This window comes from Dermacentor andersoni, chromosome 6 (genome assembly GCF_023375885.2).
Source record: "Dermacentor andersoni chromosome 6, qqDerAnde1_hic_scaffold, whole genome shotgun sequence".
In the NCBI taxonomy this organism is placed as follows: domain Eukaryota; kingdom Metazoa; phylum Arthropoda; class Arachnida; order Ixodida; family Ixodidae; genus Dermacentor; species Dermacentor andersoni.
This window is the reverse complement of record NC_092819.1, coordinates 29,670,298-29,690,000: the sequence shown is the minus strand read 5'-3', so window position 1 is coordinate 29,690,000 and position 19,703 is coordinate 29,670,298. Positions and strand designations below refer to the sequence as shown.

Genomic DNA, 19,703 nt, shown 5'->3' with positions numbered 1-19,703 from the left:
GCACGCCGGCGAGATGCGAACTCCTATTAGGAAGGAAACGCAGCGCGGTTCGCAACACCGCGGTTTGCGAGCGCCAACGTTTGCGCAAGCTGCGAGAGAGAAAGTAGAGCTGCTATCGGCGCTAACCCTTCTAAACGCGCGCTTTTGCGAGTTTATAAGTAACAGCCGTACTGTTCTTGAGAGGAGCATAGAAATTCAGAAATACACGAGTCACGTGGACGTAGTGACGTAGTTCTGTAGTGCAGCCTATACAGCTATGATCGATTGCTTGCGCTGTTCATGACGTTCCAAGCAACGCGAAGGTGCATACTTTTTTATTGTACGTATACATTTAGGAACAAAAGTATTCACTTAACGCAGTTGATCAGCATGAAAAAAACATCTCAAACGCCCCCGTAGTGGACGACTTTGCTTGTACAGCTAGTATACGTCGAGATTCAAGTTTGCTCATCGCGGTTTCGAAGGCCAATCTCACATAGGGAACACAAAGTCCATCAACAGTCATGGCTTACCCGTATCGTATTCGCCGTGGCCACGCTTTTCAGTCGCCGCGAAAGAATCCGAAGCGCAGCTTGGCCTTCTGGGAACACACGCTCTCCCACTACACATTCGTGAAGTCGGAACGCTTTACGTGCGATGTCGCATTTTCGATGACGTAACGTACACACGCAGCCCGCTCGGCTCTGTCGTGAAATTAAGCGGCGCCTGACGCAACCGCAAGAAAGCTTTCGCGTCGACAGCGCACGAACGCGACGCGGTCTGACGTGCACGCATACCTCTCGACTAAACAACGGCATCGGCACGCCTTCGAATGCCGGGGTTTGCGTGGCCTTCGAAAGGTTACGTGCCTGCCGGAGCCCTGCCTAGCGGCGTGCTCAACAAAGGACACTTCATCTTTCAGAGACATGCAGATGCCTGCTCACGAGGACGCCATCTGTGAGGCAAAAAACGAGACGGGTGGGATCGCTTTGCCCTGTAAGCGCCTCTTAAACAGTGGCTGCGAATGGGAGGAAGTTCTGAACGTGGATGTTTGTTTTGGAGCGCGAAGTTTGAACGTGGCGCAGGATAAGTTCAACGAAAGAACACAAAAGGCACGTCAAACTGGGATATGTATGTCTGTCAATCGAGTGGTGTCTCGAGAATGTGGCAAATGCTCCGGCGCATTTCATGCTTAGTGGGAAGGCACCGGAACACTGCTTTCTCTGCGCATCGCAGCTCGATCGAACGTCCCATCCTCCCTTCTCTACAACGGGAAGACCTCGACTGTTCCACCGGAAAGAGTTTGCTGGCGGAACCCGCCGCTTCCTTACAATGGGGACGCACATAGCATCCATCCATCCATCCGTCGCAATAGCTACGCACTGCACTGCAGGCGGTCCATATAGATCTCGCCACCTGGCCTAGACAAATAGATTCACCACCGAGACCGGGGACACAATTTCGCTCTCCCAATTCTTTTATTCGTTTTCTGCCTCTACTAAACCAAATGTTTACAGTCTTTCTCTTCTTTAATTACTTATCTTTTATTACACTTGATAAGTAGCGCCAGGTCGGAAAAGAAGAGAAGAAAAAAGAAACCATTGCATGGCTGTAGTGGATGAGTGTTACCTCAAATAACTGCTTAAAATTCTTTTTTTATTCTTTCTGCATTAAACATAAAATATATTTACTTCTGAAGTACAGCACTATTTTTGGCCATAGAGTGAATTGATACTCGAGCTTCGTATGTCTTACCAAATACAGGGATGTCAGAGGAAGGGGTAACAGGCTTCAAGAACGCGCTAATACATTCGTGCGCAAAGCACACGGCGCTGCATTCGAAGGGTAAATTTTAGTTTACGTCTTCCACAAATGCGTCAGTGGCAAAAAATAGGAAAACAAATGTTACGAAGTGGAGCGAACTGTCCGTTCTTGCTATTATGCTTGCGTTTACGGCGGACACGTCGACATTCACTTCTACGGTTACAAAGAACTGACAGGTAATTCGTCTTGAAACAACAAATTATGCAGCTGTTAAACTTGTGATAATGATCGGAATGAGTAATCTCAATATGGATTTCCGCAAAACGTATACGTTGCTTGCGGTGATGCAGCCGATTCATAATGACGGCGTTAATTCTTTCTTTAACGACTTGCCGGAGGAGAAGGAACATAAGAAAGAAAGAGAGAAAGAAAGAAAGAAAGAAAGAAAGAAAGAAAGAAAGAAAGAAAGAAAGAAAAGAAAGGAAAAGAAAAGACGCTTCTTGTTTCTCGCGTTTGCATCCGGCATGCAGGCGCAAATTTCGTTTCCCGCGTATTATGCGGCGCTTCGCTCGTGCTGCGTGCGTGTTCGAGCCACGGAGAGAGACGCGGCGCGCTCCAACGCAATTAGCCGACGACGGCCGTCTTCCCCGAGCAACGCGTTGGCCGCAGCGAGGCGAAACAAAGTGGAATTGATAGCCGCCCGGCGGGCCCCCACCGCCGCTAGCAAGAAATAACGCCGCGAGCCGTGAGGCATAAAGCCCCATGAACATCAGGTTCAGCGGGGGTTAACACGACTGCGGAGTCAGCGCGCCGATCGGCGTCGGCATCTCCGACAGCCCTCATCGCTATTTGGAACCCGAATGGATCGGGGGGCGGGGAGGGGGGCGGGGGCGCACGAGGGCGACGTTGATAGTTAGGGCAGGAGCTAGGCGAGGCGAGGAGGAAGGTTGTTACGCAGGAGTGAGGAAATCTCCGCATCAGCACCTCATTTCCATAGCCAGCTGCTGCGCCCACTACTGCCGCATTGCTGCTGTTTGTCGGGTTTCTTGTTTCCTCCTTCGTTGCGGCGTGATGTTCTGGGCGCGAAGGAGAACGCGTTGCTAGCCGCAGCGGTGTGTGCCGCCTATTGATCTGCCGGTGGCCCCCGCGATGCGATGAAGTATTGCTCATCGCCTGCACTCCGGAAACGCTGCACGATATGTGTCCTCCTCAGCCCTTCCCCTCCTCCCCTTTTTTCTTTCTTTCCTACTCACTTCTCTCGAGCAGGTTCGGGGACTCTGCAGTTTCATTGGCGCATACGCGAAAAGGGGTTCCCTGACTTATCCGATGCGTTCCCAAAGTATGCGCGCGCGTCTTTTACTACGTGCCAGGAAAAAAATCTGTGCAGTGCAGTCAGGTCTAATTGCGTTAGCGAATGAAGAACGACGTGCCACTGCTCGTCCACTGTCTGCCGCTAATCGTCCCGTGTTTGACGCAAGTTGGATGGGAGATTCTCAGATATAGATGAGGTGTCGCGCTCCGTTGGTGCATTTGTTATTGGAATGTGCGATGAGCCCTTCCCTTAGTACTTGCTCTTTATTGGCTGACGCGATCCGCAGGTTTGACTACACTGCACCGATTTAGTGAACCGATGAAGAGCGGCGATGCGTGGCGTGCGCTTCCTTTTGTTTCTTTTGTTGTTGTTGCTCTAGCGGCTTTGGAAAGGGCCATTCCGTCACACATATTTTGTTGAATTTTACATTTCCCTACGTTTTTAATTTTTTTATTGAAATGAATAATATGAGAGGTTTGTGTGCATGATCAGGAAGTCGTAAGGCGGAACAGCTGCACTGGCACTGATGAAGCTCCTCCGCTGGCATTAGCTGCACTTTTTTCGCGCTAAAGTTCGCACAAAACTAAGACGTTTTGCAAAAGGTCAACGCGTGCTGCGAGAACGAGAATGCCAGTTGAGCTCATCACTCACGGAATGCGTAACCACTGCACCCTCCCACCTCGCCCGTATACGCTCTCTTTGTAACTCTCATATTCCGCTGGGCAAACAAGTCAGTACTGGCGTAATTTACGATGTTGACGAGACCATTGTCGACTCCGATCTGTCGATCTTAATCAAGCCGGCTACCGAAAACACCGTCATCACAAACGCGTTTCGTCTCGGCACGTCACGGTGTGTGAAGATCATATTTAAGGGCGAATCCCTCCCATCGCATGTAAAAGTGGGCCACTTTCGACACGCAGTTCGCCCATTTATACCAAAACCGCTGCAGTGTTGGAAATGCATGAAGTTTGGACACGTGAGTAGTGTGTGCAAGAACACTACCGTCTGTTCTCGCTGCACTGGGCCCCACACCACTAACACGTGCAAGGCCAATGTGCTGAAGTGCACAAACTGTAGCGGCCCTCACGATGCATCCTCGAAGGAATGCCCTTTGATACGAAAGGAAATGGCAATATTGAAAAAAATGGTTAGAGACCACTCGTCTCACCGAGAAGCAGCAGCATCTATTAAGCGACGACGATCACGTCGCCGACGTCGATCAAGAACCTCCAAAGCCTCTGCAGAACGCCAGCCGCGGACATTACCACCCGCTCTTCCGCCCCGGCCAAACGCAGTCAGCTCAAAGGACACAGGTGCATCGAACAGCACGGCTGCTGGCGCTTGGCCTGCACTCCCGCGGCTACATGCCCCTACTGAGCGAAATCAGAGCTCTACAGCAAGGGATACCTCATCTGTTCCTGATAAATTGTCTGACCAGGATCAACAAGTTGTTGTCATGATAAGCTCTCTGATGAGTGCTATTCGTGTTCTCCTGGACAAGCTACAGACACCAACAGCTCGAAGTGCGTTGCAAGTGCTGGATGCCATCAATCCGGTTCTTGAGAGCCTTCAGAAGTCCAGTGCTTGAGGGCTTCTACAGCGGAACCACGGCTCATCGACAACAACAGCGATCGTTCCGGGATTATGTCAGAAGTGCCTCCATATTCCAATGGAATGCGAGAGGCTTGAGGTCACGTATTTCGGAGTTGCGGCAGTTCGTGTTTGACAACCACTTCCCTATACTGGTTATCTGTGAACCGAACTTATCAGCCTCCATAAGACTATCAGGGTATGAACCTTTTGTTTCAACCACGTGTGTCCGAAGTAGTAAGGTTTTGGTTTACATCCGCAAAGACCTTACGTATTTTTCCCAACCCGTAGCGCCACACGACGGTAACCAATATGTCTGTGTTACTGTGAAAAAGAAGAGGCTGTCTTTTACTCTTATTGGCGTCTACCTATCCCCAACCAGTCAGTTTGATAGCAAAAGACTGGAAGATATCATGACTGCTACTCCCGGTCCTTGGATAATAACAGGGGATTTCAACGCTCACCACCATATATGGGGAAGCTCCAGGATAAACTCGAGGGGCAGGTCACTAATATCTTTTGCATCTGGCCACAACCTATGTCTTCTAAACGACGGAAGCCCGACATTTCTGCGAGGAACAACGTCCAGCAGCTGCCTTGACTTGACTTTTGTGTCACGTTGCCTGACTTCGAGCGTGCAGTGGTTCACCGATATTGAAACCCATGGAAGTGATCACATTCCGACCTATGTGAGAATCGATGGATTAGACGCCGCATTACCGGTTGTATCTCGCCAAATCGACTGGTCAGTCTTTCAAGCTCGTGTAGAGGACACATGCAAGAAACGTATTGCACGCAAATTAGAAGAAATAATTGCTGACGCAATGCAAGATTGCACGCGTTGCTTCACACATTCATCAAAGCGTACAGAGAATGACATTGAGTTGGAAAGGCTTCGTGCACTACGTCGCCGAGCTGAAAGGAGGTACAGGCGCACGAAGTCAATTCTTGACCTCAGAGAAGCTCGGCGCATGCAAAAGAAGATAAAGCGGCGAATGGATAAGCTAGCGGATCAAAGATGGAAATGCTTTTGCGAGTCACTGGACCCCCGCAAGCCATTATCCCGTGTGTGGCGTACCCTACGGGGTCTTAGCTCAAGCCCCCAGCAACGACGCCCTTTCAACGCCCTTGCTCTCTATGAAAACCGCCGCGAGATAGAAGTTGCGGAGGATTTTTGTGCGAAAGTCGCCGGCGGCACAAATTTAGTCTTTGACATGACTTTAGGTGACATCCCCGGTCCACGAGATACAAGTATGGACGTTCCATTCTCTATGGAAGAGTTAGAAGCTGCTATGGCGCTCTGTAGGTGTTCCTCTTCACCAGGGCCCGATGGGATAACATATAGGGCTTTGCGCCACCTAGGTCAAGAAGCACGAAGAGAACTCCTCAGCCTTTTTAACAGCTCATGGCGAGATGGTGTCGTCCCACAGGAATGGAAACGAAGCCGCCTGGTACCGCTACTAAAAACTGGAAAGTCACCGCTCGAACTGGCATCGTATCGGCCGATAGCACTTGCCAGCTGCGTCGGGAAACTCATGGAACGTATGATCCTCATGCGTCTCGAATGGTACCTTGAACACAACAAAATTTACCCTGACTCAATGGCGGGATTTCGACGAGGCCGTTCATCGATTGATAGTGTCATCGATCTGGTATCATCTGTAGAACAACAAAAATCTCGGAAGCGATTATCAGCAGCACTCTTTCTTGACGTGAAAGGCGCCTACGACAATGTTTCCAATCAAACCATTCTAGACGCACTTCTGACAGTTGAACTAGGAGGGCGAGTATATCGATGGATCAGAAACTACTTGACACAAAGGTCCTTGTTCGTGCGTACGGAAGATGGTCCGACTACCGACCACTACACATGCCGAGGCATTCCCCAAGGCGGTGTTCTAAGCCCTGTTCTTTTCAACCTCGCGCTTCTTGGGCTGGCTGAATCCCTACCGGAAACAGTGAGTGTTTCAATATACGCCGACGACATCTGCATCTGGACATCAGCGGTCACTCGCCTGCAGGTTCGCGCAAGGCTACAGCAAGCAGCAACACAGGCATCTGACTATCTTCGGACACAAGGGCTTACCATCTCAACAGAAAAATGTGCATTAGTCGCTTTTACGCGAAAAGCGATGTCTGGTTATCCAGTGTACATCAATGGCCAGCCTATCTGCTACAAGAAAAATCATCGGTTTTTGGGTGTCATTGTTGACCGGGACCTCTCTTGGAGCCCTCAGGTTGTCCACTTGAAGAAGAGGCTCACATCTATTGTTCACATCTTCAAGTTCATCGCCGGCAAAACATGGGGATCGTCAGTGGGCTCCATGCTACAGTTATATCGAGCACTCTTTATCGGATTTCTACGCTATAGTTCTCCCGTGCTTGCTAAAACATGCAAGTCAAATCTTCGAGAACTTCAGAGCGTGCAAGCACAGGCACTACGTGTTTGCCTAGGCCTTCCGCGGAGCACCTCAACAGCAGGAACCATTATAATGGCTCAAGACCATCCAATCACGACTTACATCAGCACCGACTCGCTTAGGGCCCATGTTCGTCATATTTCACGGATTCAATCAAGCTTTCTTGCCTGTCTGCCAGAACGACGACCACAGGCATCCTTCTCCAACGAGGTCAGCAAGCATCGTGCCTCCCTACCATCGGGCTTCACACCATCAGCACGTTCAACCTCAGCTTTGTGGTGTTTAAAACAACCTCAAGTGCGTCTTACGGTTCCAGGGATAAGAAAGAAGACCGACCTGCCTACCTTGGCCTTGAAGCAAGCAGCTCTGGATTGTTTGCACACTTTCTACTTTGACCGCGTCCACATATATACGGATGGCTCTTCCACCCAGACCAGCTCCACCGGGGCAGTGGTTATACCATCACGATCACTAAGCATCCGATACAAGATTTCTCACTTGACAACATCGACCGGTTCGGAGCTTGTTGCCCTCCGAGGTGCCGTAGATTATATTAACAACCAACCGGCTAATCGGTGGGCAATATTCTGTGATTCAAAGGCGGCCTTACAATGTCTTCTGTCATCTCTTCGTCGCGGGTCCTGTGAACAACTAGTGTCGGAGATACGAGAAATGCACCATGGTATCATAGCGAAAGGACACGACGTCGTGTTTCAGTGGCTGCCTGGCCATTGTGGTATCTCCGGCAACGACGTCGCTGACGAAGCTGCTAAGAAAGCACATGAAGGAGCAACCCTTGTTTCTATACCTTTATCGCGGACTGACGCAGCCCAACACTTAGGCAAGCTAGCGCACCGTATGACATTGGAGAAGTGGCACACACCTGATTTCACTCAACATCGATTGCATTCCCTCGATCCATCTATGCAACTGCGGCTGTTACCAGGGCTTCCGCGTAATGAGGAAACAATGCTGTGCCGCTTACGCTTGGGCGTCGCATTCACGAATGCATATACGTTTTTAATTGGAATGGCTGATAGCGCCGAGTGCAATGCCTGCGGTGTCGAAGAAACTGTAGACCATCTACTGTGCTACTGCCCATCATTTGAAAATGAAAGACAAGAACTCTGCACAGCTCTCAACCAGTTAGATAGAAAACCGTTCACCTTGAACAAGATCTTGGGACCATGGCCTCGCATATCGCAGCTACAAAAGGCCACAAAAGCGCTGCTGCGATATTTGAAAGATACAGGATTGAGTCAGCGTCTGTGATCCGGACTGAGTGACTGAACGATATCCCCGGTGGACTTTCTCTTCTTTCTTTAATCTTTCCGTCCCCGTTTCCCTTTCCCCAGTGTAGGGTAGCCAAACGGGCTCAGTCCTGGTTAACCTCCCTACCTTTCATTTATCATTTGCTCTCTCTCTCTCTCTCTCTCGTCTTCTATATAAAAAAAGCAAAACATCAAGAAAAGACGCATTCTCAACGCCACCGTCATATACGCTCTGACGTCAGATGCTGAACGCTCGTGTGGAGAGTCGCTCTTCGCCGCACCACAGGTCATTCCGCACGTTCCGCAAACGATGGCCAACGAGAGGGCGAGCGTGAAACCAGAAAGAAAAAGAAATGTTCTTTAGCACGCGGCATGAAGCCAGCTGTACGCGCTTGAACAAAGGTTATGCATGCGCACACGTCAGTGAAGTTTTCTTTTCATCGTCCTTCGTTCTTTATTGGTAATGAAGAGAAAACTCGTACCTGCCGTGGTTGCTCAGTGGCTCGGTGTTGGGCTGCTGAGCACGATGTCGCGAGATCGAGTCCCGGCCACGGTGGCCGCATTTAGATGGGGGCGGAATGCGAAAACACCCGTGTACTTAGATGTAAGTGCGCGTTAACGATCCCCAGGTGGTCGAAATTCCCGGAGTCCTCCACTACGGCGTGCCTCATAATCAGAAAGTAGTTTTGGCACGTAAAACCCCATAACTTAATTTTTAATACTGGTGTGTTTTTTTTATTCGTTGCGCCATAGAATGTGGATTCAGCCACAAATCGTATAAATTGTAAGGATTCATTGTAAGGCCCGTGTCGCTTTCCATTCATTGCCAAAGAAAGCTGTGCGCGAGTACTGTCAATTCGGCCGTGTTTGTTGACGGAATGTCCAAGATGGAAGCTGAGCACACGTAGAAAGAAAATAATTGCGTGGGATTTTTACAGGGCAAGGCTCAGATAATCTTATGGCTGGTTCTGCTTAGTGTATTAGAGCTAACGTCACTTAGTCAACCGGATATATCCTCTGGCTAACCTCCCTGTCTTTCCTCTGTCTTTCTCTCTCTTTTAAATGTAGCTGATAGGTACGCCCGCGAGCAAATGGATACGGGCCACGGGCTGGCGGAAAAACCTAATGTCTTCATTTTTCAGACGCAAAAAGTAAAATTGATGATCGCTATGGAAAGTTCGCCAATACCAAGTTTGGTCTACGCTCCTTACTGTCGACCCGCTACCTTCATAGACAGAGATAAAAACCAGCTTTATCGCGGAATCTCTACTCCGTATACGTTTTGCTCACGGCTGTATACTTCAGGGTGTAAGGAGAGCTTTACCGGGCAACAAATATTGGCATATTCAACGTGCGAAAGCGAACCTTCCCTCTCCGCTTGTCTTTATCGGGTTTTTCTTTCGGTTTCCCTCTCGACAACTGCGAGGTGTAGGAATCGCACCGCTGGCACGAGTTGTTGGGGTCTCGGTGCTGACGCCCGTTATTGCCAATGGGTCGCAAGCCCCAAGGGTAGCGTTGGCCTGGCGGCCTGTGGCACTGGAAGCATCCGAAGGTCCCGGCAAAGCAAGAGAAGACTGGTAACAGAACAACTTGTTTATTCTAACATAGCAAAAGAGCGGCCGGTCAGGTCGACCGAAGTGGAGAGACGGGAGAGCACGTAACTCAACAGTACAAATCGGAGCCTCTCCTTCTGGCGTCCGGGGGCAGCTGCTCTTATACTCTCGGCGTCGCGGTCCAAAAGGGAAGGTCACGGGATGAAGGTCACGGGACGGCGGAGCATGAGCCCACGACGGCGCGCACGGTCGAGCCGAGAGACCTGCTGAACCGAGTGTAGTGACGCATCGCCAACCCGCCCACACGACGGCGCGCACGGTTGAGCCGAGAGACCTCCCGGCTCCTCATTCGGGGAACTCCGCTCCCCGGCTGCCGCGCTTTGACAAGCGAGGGCACACACACAAACACGCACACACGAAGACACGTGGCACTGAAACACGCCTGGACACGCTTGGCGGGCAGGCGTTGCGGCGGCGTTGAACGGGCCAAAATGTCCGCCGCTTTGAACAAAGCCCTGGCGTCCGTTGCATCCGCGCCGGCATTACCGCGCGTTGTAGGCGAAACGTAACAGACCGCCCCGCCGGGGGAAGGAGATCCCGATGGTCAGGGGACTGCATCCGCTGTCCGGAGGGATGTCGCTCGATGATGCTCATAACCGTAGTCGGGCGTCCTTTGGCGTTTCTTGAGCGCAGCGCACAGAGAAGGCCTCGTTTTCACGTTCAGGTGCACACAGGACACTGCAAAGTGACTTCGGGAGAGTTGACATTTTTGTTCTCGTTTCCGGCAAGCGTTAGAACTACGCCGAAAGTCAACCGCTCAGTCAGCAAGCACGGCACAACCCTCACTAAGCCCTGCCAGGCTCTTTCCCCTTTTATACTGCTGCCTAGTTCCTTACAGTAGTTTAGCAGCACTCAGAACGCGTCCACAAATCGGAAAAATTGCACTAAAAAGCACATCATCACTTTGAAACACTACACAAAAGCAATAGGTTAAAAATCCTGCCTCAGGAAGAAAAACATCAGTAACAAGCAATTTTGAGGCTGATTCCCACGTTAGGGGCTTCGACTTAAGCCATCGGCGTTACCGTTGAGACTCCCCTTTTTGTAACGCACCTCAAAGGAATATTGTTGCAAAGCGAGGCTCCAGCGCAGGAGGCGGCCATTTTTGGGAGAGATGGTCTGCAGCCATTGGAGAGGGCAGTGATCCGTTTCAATGATAAACCTCGAGCCGGCTAGGTAACATGACAATTTCTGAACGGCCCACACGATACACGCACACTCTTTCTCGGTGGCGCTATACGCCTGCTCACGACTGGTCAGCTTACGACTAGCATACAGGACGGGGTGTTCTACTTCTCCATTTTCCCGTTGGCACAGTACAACGCCCATGCCTCGCTCACTAGCATCACACTGAACAACGAACCCTTTTGTGTAGTCGGGCGATCGTAGCACAGGCTGGCTTGTTAGGGCGCTCTTTAGGGCGCTAAAAGCTCTTTCCTTCGTCTCATCCCAGACGACTGTTTGCGGCTCTGTCTTTCTTAGAGCATCCGTCAAGGGAGCCGCGATATCAGAGTACCTGGGGATGTACCTCTGATAGTAGCCGGCGACACCTAAGAACGACCGAATATCGGTCTTCGTACGCGGTTGCGGGAAGTCTCGCACAGCGGCCACCTTTATTTCAGAGGGGCGGCGTCGACCCCGACCAATCACGTGTCCGAGGTAGACAACCTCGGCCTGTGCTAACTGGCACTTGGGAGCCTTGACTGTCAAGCCCGCATCGCGCAGGCGGGTTAGCACTGCCCGCAAGTGCGCCATATGTTCAGGCCAGGATGCGGAGAATATCGCTACGTCGTCTAGATACGGTAAAGCGAATTCTTGCTGTCCCCGCAACACTTTATCCATGAGGCTTGAAAAGCAGTATGGCGCGTTCTTCAAACCAAAACTCAAAACTTTAGGACGGAATGTCCCCATTGGTGAAATGAACGCCGCATACCTACTAGCCTCTTCTGTAAGTGGAACCTGCCAATAACCCCTGACAAGATCTAGGGTGGAAATAAACTGAGCGCTACTCACTCTCTCAAGGCGCTCCTCGATGTTAGGGATCGGATAAATTTGATCCTTAGTGATGGAATTAAGCCTGCGGTAGTCGACGCAAGGACGAGGTTCCTTGCCCGGTACCTCAACTAAATCAAAGGGGAGGTATAATCACTCTCACCCGCTTCAATAACACCGAGCTGTAGCATTTTCTTTACCTCAGCCTCCATAATATCGCTCTGGCGGGGTGACACCCGGTACGCCTTGGATCGTACTGGCTCTGGGGAGGTAAGTTCTATGTCATGAGTAAGGACAGAAGTCCTACCAGGCCTCTCAGAGAACAGACCTTGAAACTCTTGTAAGAGCTGGTGTAGTTCTGTTTTCTGCTCAGGCGACAGCGATGCTTTACTTATTAAGTCACTAATGACTTGATCGGTGTCTTTCCTGTTTGTCACTGAGCCTAGTCCCGGAAGCTCGACCGGAAGCTCTTCGGGCACGTTTACCATCATGCACACCACTGCTTCCCGTTGCTTATAGGGTTTGAGCAGATTACAGTGGTAAACTTGCTGTGCTTTCCGCTTTCCTGGCAGACTCACCACGTAGTTAACGTCCGACAGTTTTTGAACAATCCGTGCTGGGCCCTCCCACTGCACGTCGAGTTTGTTCTTTAGCGATGTGCGCAATATCATGACCTCATCGCCCACCTCAAAACGACGGGCCCTGGCTGTCCGATCATAATAAACCTTGGCCCTCTGCTGGGCCTCTGCCATTGCTTCACCTGACAACTCCTGTGCCCTTCTTAAGCGTTCGAGGAGCTTAAGCACGTACTCTACCACGACTGGGTCGTCGCCCCTGCCTTCCCATGATTCTCGAAGCATGCGAAGCGGAGATCGCAGCGAGCGACCGTACACCAGCTCAGCTGGCGAGAACCCCGTAGCCGCATGCGGCGCGGTTCTTAAAGCAAACATCACTCCAGGCAGACACAGCTCCCAGTCAGTTTGATGTTCAAAACACAATGCTCTCAACACGCGCTTCATGACGGAGTGGAGCTTCTCAACGGAATTCGACTGGGGGTGGTGCACTGAGCTGTGTAACAGCCTTACCCCGCACCTTTCGAGAAAGGCTGTCGTCAAAGCGCTAGTAAACACTGTACCCTGATCTGACTGGATTTCTGCAGGAAAACCAACTCGCGCAAATATGGACAGTAGTGCATTGACTATCTCAACTGAGCTGAGTTCTTTAAGCGGCACTGCTTCAGGGAACTTTGTCGCTGGGCAGATCACAGTCAAAATGTGTCGGTACCCCGTGGCTGTTACCGGCAGAGGTCCCACTGTATCAATAACGAGCCGTCTAAAAGGCTCCGTAATGATAGGTACCAACTTCAACGGCGCCCTCGATTTGTCCCCTGGCTTGCCCACCCGCTGACAGGTGTCGCATGTCTTCACAAAGTGGTCTGCGTCCCGAAAACACCCTGGCCAATAGTACTCCTGCAAGAGACGGTCCTTAGTTTTCTTAACTCCTAGGTGTCCGGACCACGAACCCCCATGCGACAAGCGCAACAGATCCTGACGATAGCATTGAGGCACGATCAGCTGATCGAACTCCACTCCCCTGCGGTCTAGATACTTCCGGTACAGGGCCCCACCTCTTTCCACAAAGCGAGCATTTTTCTTGGCGATACCTTCCTTGATAATGCAGCGTATGTTTTCTAGGCTGCCATCCTTCTTTTGCTCGGCTATCAAAGCCGACCGGCTGACTTTTAGCAACCTGTTAAGTCCGTCTGACGTAGGCGCGATGAGCAAATCTGGAGACAGCTCTTCTAACTTTCCCGTGTCGGGATTTTCCTCTCCAGTATCTGGTGCCTTTAACGCTACAGGCTCAATTTTATCCCGTTCGGGCGTGCTCTGAATACCAGCTTGCTGCGCCTCTGACCCTTTCTCATCGTTCAACAACGTCGGTCCCGCAACTACCGCCTTTGCAGCGAGCTCCCGAACCTTCGATCTGGTTAAGGCCTGAACGCTAGCCTCACCAAACAAAAGCCCCTTCTCGCGCAGGAGGTGATCGGACCTGTTCGAAAATAGGTACGGGTACTGGGGGGGCAGCATAGATGACACTGCGGCCTCCGTCTCAAGTGCTCCGAAAGGTCCTTCAATAAGCACTTTTGCTACCGGCAGACACACGCTATGAGCTTCCACTGCTTGCTTGATCCATGCGCACTCGCCCGTGAACATCTCGGGTTCTACGTAAGAGGGGTGAACTAAATCCACCGTAGCTGCGGTATCGCGAAGCACTCGGCACTCTTTCCCGTTCACGAGGAGGTCTCGCATGTAAGGCTCGAGAAGCTTGATGTTCTCGTCAGTGCTGCATAATGACAAAAACACGACTTTTGTTTTGTTTCTGGACACTGCGCCGAAAAGTGACCCGGCTTCTGGCACGTATAACAAACGCGCGCTTGCCTCATCTCGAACCGCTTTCTGCGTTCGGCTTCGGTTGCCGCCGTCTCCTTACGTTCGGTCGGACTGCTTTCACTCGCATCCGCACTACGTGTATCCCCCTTTGCTCTCATGGGTGTGAACTTCGGCCTCTCAAACTTGGAGCCAAATTCACCCTTTTGACCGTCCTTAGCTCCACGAGCCCGACGCGTCACAAACTCCTCGGCTAACTCAGCGGCTCTAGCCACCGTACTAACGTCTGGCCTATCCAAGACCCAGTACCGCACGTTCTCAGGTAACCGACTATAAAACTGTTCTAGCCCGAAACACTGCAGAACTTTCTCGTGGTCACCAAACGCTTTCTCTTCTTTGAGCCACTCCTGCATGTTTGACATAAGCCTGTAGGCAAACTCTGTATATGACTCACTTCTGCCTTTCTCATTTTCCCGAAACTTCCGACGGAACGCCTCCGCTGACAGCCGGTACTTTTTTAGCAGACTCGATTTCACTTTGTCGAAATCCTCTGCCTCCTCTCTCTCCAAGCGAGCGACTACGTCGGCCGCCTCGCCGGGTAGCAAAGTGAGCAAGCGCTGTGGCCACGTTTCCCGAGAGAACCCCTGCTTCTCGCACGTTCGCTCAAAGTTAACCAGGAACAAACCAATGTCCTCTCCAAGCTTAAACGGCCGCATCAGGTCAGTCATTTTGAACAATACTCGTTCTCCTGCACCGTGTGCCTGACTTCCATTACGAGCGCGTTCCATCTCTAACTCGAGACGCTTCATTTCCAAAGCGTGTTGACGGTCGCGCTCTTCTTTTTCTTTCTCTTTTTGTTCTTTTAGTTCGTGCTCCTGTTTCTCTTTTTGCTCTTTAAGTTCGCGCTCCTTCTCCTCAATGGTCTCAAGGCATTCCGACAGCTCGTCATCCTCAGCTTCTAACTCAAGAATAGCCCTTAGCAGTTCTGGTTTTCTGAGTTTGTCTGAGACATCCAGACCCAACTCTCTTGCAAGCTCCAGCAATATCGGTTTTCGCAACGACTTCAAATCCATGGCTGCTCTGAATGCTGCTTTCTCTACTGCCTACTATTGTCTTGCCGCCAACTAACCCGGCAGCAACGACAACCCCAATTACCAGCTCTGTTTCTAACACTAACAAAAGCCTGGCAAAACTCAGAAGAAGAAAGTCCCGCACTCACCAAACCTCGCAGCCAAGACTTCAGCGCAGTCGTTCCGCTGCAGGCAACCAGTCATCACACAGGGCTCGTTGCGCTGCTCCCGGATGGTCGTTGTGCTGCTCAGCATACAGTCAACCGCATCTCTTCGCTGCTGGCCTCCGTTGTCGCGATCTCACCGCTGGCAACCAGTTGTAGGAATCGCACCGCTGGCACGAGTTGTTGGGGTCTCGGTGCTGACGCCCGTTATTGCCAATGGGTCGCAAGCCCCAAGGGTAGCGTTGGCCTGGCGGCCTGTGGCACTGGAAGCATCCGAAGGTCCCGGCAAAGCAAGAGAAGACTGGTAACAGAACAACTTGTTTATTCTAACATAGCAAAAGAGCGGCCGGTCAGGTCGACCGAAGTGGAGAGACGGGAGAGCACGTAACTCAACAGTACAAATCGGAGCCTCTCCTTCTGGCGTCCGGGGGCAGCTGCTCTTATACTCTCGGCGTCGCGGTCCAAAAGGGAAGGTCACGGGATGAAGGTCACGGGACGGCGGAGCATGAGCCCACGACGGCGCGCACGGTCGAGCCGAGAGACCTGCTGAACCGAGTGTAGTGACGCATCGCCAACCCGCCCACACGACGGCGCGCACGGTTGAGCCGAGAGACCTCCCGGCTCCTCATTCGGGGAACTCCGCTCCCCGGCTGCCGCGCTTTGACAAGCGAGGGCACACACACACACACGCACACACGAAGACACGTGGCACTGAAACACGCCTGGACACGCTTGGCGGGGAGGCGTTGCGGCGGCGTTGAACGGGCCAAAATGTCCGCCGCTTTGAACAAAGCCCTGGCGTCCGTTGCATCCGCGCCGGCATTACCGCGCGTTGTAGGCGAAACGTAACAGAGGTAAATCACCACAAAGGGAGCCAGAATCTGCACAATTCAGATCATCAGATCCAGTGCTAAGGCTTCTGACGCTCTGGTTTCTCATTGTTGTGTCTTTCTAAGAAGTGGGAGCACCTGACCCTGGTTCCTATCAGTATAAAATGCGGTACCACCTACACCGTATTTAACACAACTCTCAGCTTGCTTCATGCAACATGATTAATATTGTCACAAATAACAGTGTTTCTATTTTTTTTCATTGGGGTAACATCGCCCAGAGAATGTTTGTTGAATGCAGTTGGTTTCCCTCGAGAAGCATGGCAAATTCCATGTTGCTGACAGTGTCTAGATAGGCGTTAAAGTACTCCGGAAGCAATTTAATAGACTTAGAAGCAAATGCCTCACTAAATTTTAAGGATAATATTGGAAGAACATATCACACCCTGCGATGGTGGCGCATGAAATGCATATTTTTAAGTATCCGACAAGGAAATTCAGTTCGAATTCATTCGGTTCTTCGCTGACAGGGAAACAAGAAATTCACTATATTACTTACATTAGGCATGCACTTCCTGTGGAAAACATCAGGATCTTCTTAACGTAAGCACAATTTTTCATGTAGGAAATGGAAGAATTCAGAGGAGTGAGAACTTTAATCTGAGAGCGGTTGTAGGCAGTTGAACAAATAAAAGACAAATAAAAGGACAAATAAAAGGCATGCATGGTAATAGAAACAGCAAAAAAAGCATTTCACTAACATGGTCAGAATTGACAGAAACTGATATATTCCCCAAGAAAACCACAAACATTGCTGAATATTTTAGTTCAATTCTCTTGTCAAGTGAGGTGCGGCTGAACAAGAAGAAATGTTCAGCTTCTCGCAATATAAACGCCCATATAATAGTTATTCCTTTCGTCCATTCTTGCAAATTATTTTCTGATGGCGTACACAATTTTGTCTTATTTATTATTTATTGGGTTATTTCTATGTCCACAACGCATGCAAAAGAGATTTCGCAACGTTGTTGCTTTCATGTAGGTTAGTTCTTGTCTGAAACAAAAATAGAAAAAGAATAACGAATGGAGTCAGCTAGACAGGGAGTCTGTGAAAAGAAAGATTTCTTGTTTTCTTTTGTGAGCGGAACGACGGCTACGCAGCTGAGTCCTCTAGAAATTTGCTCAAAGTAGAAATACCCTTGTGCACAACACAGCTGCAAACGCCGCGGATGTGATCTATTATTGTACAGCAACCGTACAGTTCCTGCATACATGCATGCGACTGGCGCAAGCACCTGAGTGCACAGTGTCCATAGTGAAATTAGTGTCCGCAGAGAAACTCCAAGCCAAGTAAGAGCAGTGTCAGCACACGTTGCACGGTACTACAGCGCTGAACGGGTAACAGTGCCAGCAGCTAAGAAAACAGTTGAGGCGAAAGTCCCGGAAACGGCGCATTCCAGCAGACGCACGCCGCAAGAAGCATTGTCTTCGTCGGCAAGGTTCGGCAAAGGAGGGTACAGTGAACGTTAACTAGTGAAGCGGCGTTGGCGCGTGGGATCGTTAAGGTGCTACCGGAGACAACGAGCGAGACACAGGAAAAAGATTGAGAAGTGTGTGCGTGCGTGTGTGTGTGTGTGTGTGTGTGTGTGTGTGTGTGTGTGTGTGTGTGTGTGTGTGTGTGTGTGTGTGTGTGTGTGTGTGTGTGTGTGTGTGTGTGTGTGTGTGTGTGTGTGTGTGTGTGTGTGTGTGTGTGTGTGTGTGTGTGTGAGAGAGACAGAGAGCGGGGGGGGCGGGGCGAGGGAGTATGAAGCAGAACAAAAAGAGGGGCAACAACCGCAAGAAGAAGCAACGTCGACGGCGGCTCGAGTGAAGGTCTCGGAGGATGGATGTCTCCTGTTAGCGTCGCCGACAATGAGAAAGGCGGGCGCGTGAAAAATCGCCGACGCCCACTTGAAGGACGTGGGAGAGGAGGCAGGCGAAGCATCACCCTGGCGCGGCGTGGGCGTGCAGCGTGGCGTCGGGGATCCTGGAGCTCTTCGCCGTTTCTTTGCGCGTGCTCTTCGGCTCGCCGAGACTGCAGACACACTATCCCTGGGATTACGTTCTGCGTGAAGCGACCGTCACTCATTCTGTGCCGGTGCGTTTGTCTGGCCGTCTGTCTGTGTCGCTGCCTGTCCGGGAAATCTCCCAGCGCCGCAGCCACGTCGTCGCCCGGTCGGGTTGATGCGCGCTAATTAGGCGTGTTCACCATTTGTCTCCCTACCGAGAAAGGAGCCGGTGCCAAGGAGTGCACCTGCATTTCTCGACACTGAGGATCAGGACTGTGTCCGAAGAAGCGCCTGAAAGGAAGATGACAATTGGAGGAGAGCTGCGCTTCTCCGGCCCAGTAAGAGTTTGACCGCCTACAGTGTGTGATCAAACTGTCGCGCACTTCTCTCGAGGGTGTAGACTCATTTGACGTGCGCATGAAAGTGAATGGTACGTCAGCGTGTGCCAGTTGTTTCTTTGGTTTGACAGACAAATTTGATTCCACCTCCCGTGCCAAAGCAACTCAACGCAGAAAGTCATATCTTCGCGGCTCAAGTTTCTAATGTCTACGGTATTAGACGAAGGACTTGGAGAACGCTGCCTGGTATACGGCTGGATTGCGTACCCCGAGATTTACCTCGTTTGAGCATTTCCGCTCACTTTCTACTGTTATCGCATCCCCCCCGCGCGGAGTAGCCGACCAGAATAACGTGCCTGCCTTTCTGTACATTCTTTCTCCGTCTCTTTTCTTCCTATCTATTCTTCCACCTTCCCTCCTCGCCAAATGTAGTTTAGGCAGGCGGGCGTGTCCTTCATTATCCTCCCTACGTTTCCTGCTTCGTTTCTCTCTCTCTCTGTTCCTCTCTACAAGGGGACACGGTCTTGCTTAACACCCTGCCCCTGTTGTAGGCGTGATGGGTAGCCACACGTGTTTGCACAAGTAATGCTTCCTTCCATTTCCCTCCCTCCCTCTCTCCCTTTGCCCTTTTTCTTTTCATTCCTTAACGCCCCTTCCCTGCGTGGGGTAGCAAGCACGGACGCGCATCTCGTCGACCTCCCTGCCTTTCTTTCTTCTCTATGTTCACCCTTACCTTCTTCTTCGTCTCTCTATCCTCCAACACAGTGTTGATGAATCTGGTTCGCGGGATTCGTATGCAGTAGGAATGGCACGATATGTATATAGTGACCTTTTTTTATATACTGGTGTAACAGTTTGTTTCGTATTTAAATCCATTTTCGAGAACGCTTGTATACTCTCCGCTAGAGAATGCTGAGTCGGC

At 50.9% G+C, this 19,703-nt stretch overlaps 1 protein-coding gene across 3 annotated transcripts in view; it reads right to left on the bottom strand.

The window, feature by feature from the left end:
* The window catches only part of LOC126521458 (potassium voltage-gated channel protein Shaw-like), a 138,167-nt gene that overhangs the window by 92,673 nt on the left and 25,791 nt on the right, over positions 1-19,703 (bottom strand). Inside the window, exon 1 of one of the 3 annotated variants that reach the window (XM_050170160.3) lies at positions 513-796. The exons of the other annotated variants lie outside the window; for them this stretch is intronic. The gene's annotated coding sequence lies outside the window, so the exon portion shown is untranslated. Of the gene's footprint in view, positions 1-512; positions 797-19,703 lie in introns of those variants that run through there. 3 annotated transcript variants of the gene reach the window in all.